Genomic DNA, 5408 nt, shown 5'->3' on the forward strand with positions numbered 1-5408 from the left:
GAGGGCTCCGCGCCCTACATGAGCGCCTTTTCCTTACCGCCGACCTTTTGATCGGCGGTAAAGTGAGTAGCCCCATTGTGGGAATGCTTACCTTACTCGGCGAAAGGGGGCGAACATCGCCTTCTCCTGAGGAGCGGGAGAGGCGCTGGATTCAGTGGCAGCCCTTCTCAGTGCCGCTGAGTCTGGGCACCCCGGGCAGCTCAGGATTGGGCTGTTAGTTGTTCCTAATAAGGTATTATTAGAAGGTGTCTTGGGGATTTAAAGACTTTTCGGGCATAAGCCTAACCAGGTCTACTCAGAAGTAAGTCCTATTTTGTTCAGTGGGGCTTACTCATTGTGTTTGGGATTACAGCCTTCATCTCTCAAGTTTGAAGTTCTAGCATCCATCTTCCAAATCTGCCAGGGCATAATCCTAATCACTGTTCCCACACTCATGTTAATATTCGGCTCAATATACGATTTCATATTTGAGAGACTCAGGGCCCAATCCTATCCAATTTTCCAGTGCAAGTGCAGCCATGCCATTGGGGCATGTACCATATCCTGTGATGAGGACGTACTCACAGAGGCCTCCTTAAGATATGGGAACATTTGTTCTCTTACCTTGGGATTGCATTGAGGCTACACCAGAGCTGGACAATTGGATAGGAATGGGCCCTAAGGGCCCATTCCTATCCAGTTTCAGTGCCAGTGCAGCTGTGCCAATGGGGCCTGCACTGCATCCTGTGGTGGGGTTGCATTCACAGAGGCCTCCTCAAAGTATGGGAATATTTGTTCCTTTATGTCAAGGCTGCATTGTGGCTGCACTGGTGCTGGAACGTTGGATAGGACTGAGCCCTAAACCTCTAGCCTTCATCATTGTTGGAAAAAGGAACTTTAAAAGGAGCCGCTCCAAATAGTACTGGCCTACTTGATGAGGGAACATGTCTTTGCATATCAATTGTCCGCATCCAAACATACCTCCTGAGACCATTGTTGCAATTTGCTTCAAGACAAAAGAACAGTTTGGAATGAACAGACTGTATGTTTTTCCTTAACTTAAGTCACCAGCATTATTAGCATGAATGCTTGCAGCACATAGAGGGAGCAGGGCCAGTGGGTAGAACTGATCTCTCTTGCTGTGATAATGACATGCTGTTAATTTTCTAGAACTTATGTTTGGGCTCACATTCTTTAGTTCAATAAAGTTTGCACAGCACTAAGAAAACTTTCTGCAGAAGATCAGGATTCAAAGTGAAAGCATGCAAGATGGAAACACTTTAGGGGCTGGTATTTTTTCCCCAGCTGCAGAGCACAAAAAACTGTTCATAGGTGCAAACAAAATGGCTTGCACTGAAGACATTTTATTGTCTAATTGATGTTTTCAGAGCATTTTCCTGTTGTATTTTTTCTTTTTGTTTGCCTGGCTGCAATTACATCTAATTCTTTTGTGCTGGGCAATTTTTATGTATCTTACTTTGAATAGGAATTAGCAAGTAGTGAGAAGCATTTCAAAGCTTGAAAATAGTCATCAGAGCACATTAGGGAGAATTGTTCTTATTGATTATTTCGTGGAGTGAATTGATAAATATTCTTTTTATTCACTCACTGCAGTGCCATTTAATTCTTTGTCTCAAGTTGCATTGCCGTCATGCCAGGGGAACACATTGTACCCATTGATACATTAACTTTGGTTTTTGTATTGAGTCATGAACCAATCTATTCTAAGGTTATTGTTGCAAGTATTTTCAGACTTTTTCACATTCATCCTTGCTGTGCCACAAAAATGTAATTGAATACCTCAAACAGAACAATTTCATGAAAGGACACACTTAAAAAATGAATTAAAAGATTTAAGAATGCAAAATGATGACTAAGATTTAGCTGTTTAGAAACTAAGATGCAGCTCTTTTGTTAACACCCCATGAGTTGAAACCTACCTTTTAGAAACCACTACACAGTGGTGCGGTCTTGATGGGGTTGAAGGTGCAATACACAATACATTGGCATCCTTCAGTCTTGGAAGACTATGGTATCGCGCCCTGAAAAGTGGTTCTGGAACAGAGTGTCCTCTCCAGTGCGCAAAGCCTGGGTAAAGTAGATATGGAGGATAGACTGTTACCCATGCAGCAAATCCCCCCTCTCCACATTGCTGAAATTACTCCAGTGGAAAGGCAGAAGCCAATATGGTTGGTTCCAGCGGCATCACAGGAGTTGCCAGAACCTGACTGTGTTCAGCCATGAACTGCCACAGGGACTCCGGTGCTGGATTTTGCCTTGAGGTTGACTCCTGAAGCCTTTTCCATAACTGAATGTAGCCACAAGGCAGTGGAGGTTTGGGATCAGAGTTTTCCTTCTCTCAGATGAGCTGCCTTCCCAGGCTGATGAGTCCCATCTACCCGGTGGCTGTTTAGTCACCTCTTAGGACAAGTACAGCCAAACTGAGGGCCTATTCTTATCCCGAGCCCCCAGGGGAAACACAATACACAATGTGATACACAATACTGGTGACAACTCTGAGTGATGATTTTATGCCTTCTCACATGTACTAGCTTCTCTATGTTGAATTTCCTGCAGCCTCTTTTCTGCTAGGTATTTATTTCCCTTTTGGCTCTTCTCACTCATCAGTTAGATATTCGTGGACCTTTCTAGGCTTCATCCAAACAATCAGTTTCTTCAAAGAGCTGAATGTACAGTAATTTCTCAGTTGTTGCAAGGGTTCCAGTTGCCCTTTCTCAAGGAAGTGCTACTATTGCAGCAAATCATATTCTCCTAGTTTCAAAACACGATAGAAACGGATTGATTGTGGGAACACTAATTCTCCCCCATCTCTTACCCCATCTTCTCTGCAGGTTGATGAGCTTTCAAGCCCCACTTGTTGCCCTGAGGAAGTGACAACATTAGCAATCAAGTAGTACAAAAAAGCTGCTGCACCTACTAGCAATTGCTTTGAAAGTAGAGCTGAAATATTTACAGTGCAATCCTATGCATATTTACTTAGAAGTAAGTCCTATTGTGTTCAATGGGACCTACTCCCAGGTAAGTGTGGAGTACTGCCTGAGAGCCCAATCCTGGGCTTGCCAGCTTAACGCTGGCGCACAATATCGCAAACGTGCCATAAGGCATATTTGTGAGGCTTACTGCTGGGTGAGCACCCATGCTTGCCCAGTGCAGGCTCCCAGCCTCTGCTGCTTGGTGGTCGCACGGATCGCCGAGCTGTGGAGAGGAAAGCGGGGGCAGGGGGGAGGCAGGGAGGAGGCATTCTGGGGAGGGGGGAGATGGGGGGAGGGGGAGAGGGCAGGGAGGAGAGGGAGGAGGGTCCGGTGGAGCTCTGCTCCACCAGATTCAAAGCATTCATGTGGGACTCAGCCTGACACAAATGCCCTTACTTCACCTTCAACCTTTTGGGTAGTGATGAATTGAGTAGCCCCACTGCAGGGCTACTTCCCTTACCTGGGAGAAGGGGACAAAAGTCAGGTATAAAAGTCAGGTACAAACGTCCCCTTCTCCCAAGGTGCTGCCCACGGCTGCCGTGGCACACAGGAGGCAGCGGCAGCCATTTTCAGTGCCACAGGAGCTCAGGATTAGGCTGTAAATTGGCGCAAGAAGCAGTTTTACTTCTTCTTTACAGTTTTACATAATCACTTCAAGGTAAGGCTGTTGTGTGCCATTTTGAATTATGGATCTTTTGGGATGGCAGGCATTGTTTATAGCCAATTTTCATAAGTTCCTTTAATGTTCAGGATAGAAATAGAGTCTAATCCCTGCTAACTGGGTAAGAGGCACTCTTTCAAGCGGGTGCTCTTCTTCTTATCAGGGGAAGAGTAACTAGCCCACCTCACCCCAGCAGCGTCTTTTCTAGTGGCTGTCTGCTGGTGTTCTTTTGCATCTTTTTAGATTGTGAGCCCTTTTGGGTCAGGGAGCCATTTTTATTTGATTTTTTTCTCTGTAAACCACTTTGTGAACTTTAGTTGAAAAGCGGTATATAAATACTGTTAATAATGTTAATAATAATTTTTAGTTCTGAACTGAACAAGAGAAAAGGGAGCATCCATCCACCATGTATCCACTGTACATGGATAAGCACTTGAATAAGGACTTGAACCCTGAATCCTTAGTTTAGTGGTAGGAGACTAGTGTTACACTAACAGATCTGTTATTATTAGGAAGGAGTCTGAAATTTTTGTCTTAAAGGGAAAAAAGGCAGGAAAAACATCAATTGTCATTGTATCCTTTTGTCCATCATCAAATAACTGAGAAGTTTACTAAAGAAAACATCAAGCCAGTAATTGAAGCATTGAGCTTAATATTGGGGTAGGGGAGGAATAAATTGGAATTGGAGAACTCCAGCAAGCTTCTGGGCCAGTGGTTCTCAAACTTTTAGCACCAGGACCCACTTTTTGGAATGAGAATCTGTCAGAACCCACTGGAAATGATGTCATGATTGGAAGTGGCATCATCAAGCAGGAACATTTTTAACAATCCTAGGCTGCAATCCTACCCACACTTATTTACTATCCCATTTACTATCATTGTTAAAAGCATATACATAGTAGCCTGTAATTTCCCCAAAGGTGGTCACATAACATGGTAGCATCAAGTCTATATTAAAAATAAAATTTTGAAATGAATGGGGACCCACCTGAAAATTGGCTTGTGACCCACCTGGTGGGTCCCGACTCACAGTTTGAGAATCAAACCTAGGCAGTTGTTAAGTGAGTGAAAAAAAGAAAATTGTGCTAATGTTACTGTTCTCTTTCTTTTTGTTTGTCCAGCAGATGTCTTCTGAAAAGCACAGTGCCAGCTCACACCTACATAGTATTTCTTTTTAGGTTGCTTCCTCTCTCCTGTTCAGTCTGTTAGGTGTACAATAGCACAGAAAGAACTTGAAAGGAAAATTAACCATATTTTAAACTTCTCTGAACAGTACTTGGCAGAGCAAATCTAAATATATTCCCACAGAATATAATGCATGTTCCTGCAGAAGTAAGCCCCACTGTGTTTGGTGGCACTTACACCCAGGGTTAATAGAATTGCAATCAGACAAGCTCAGGTCTGTGATAGGCTATTTTGCTCAGAATGCTTCCATCCAGATGACTCAGGTTGTCCCCATCAGTTCTGATCCCTGCAGTCCAGATCTGCTCTTATAGATCCTTGCTTGAGGAACAGAAGCACCACCATCAGGAAGGGTATTTGCTGAAATCTGTCTTGCTTGCTAGAATAAACAGCAAGCTTGCTTGCTTGGCCTTTCTTGCTAGAATAAACAGATAATGGAAGATAGTAGTAGGTGGTCATCTTTCCTTTGTCAAGGGCTTCTGTTTCAATGTAGTCCCTGTTGCAAAAAACAAAACAAAAGGTGGTCTGAAAGTGATTTTATTTAAATCTTTTACAAGACCTCCAATGTATTGGATAACTTTTGAGTGAGGCTG

Source organism: Tiliqua scincoides, chromosome 2 (genome assembly GCF_035046505.1).
Source record: "Tiliqua scincoides isolate rTilSci1 chromosome 2, rTilSci1.hap2, whole genome shotgun sequence".
NCBI lineage: Eukaryota > Metazoa > Chordata > Lepidosauria > Squamata > Scincidae > Tiliqua > Tiliqua scincoides.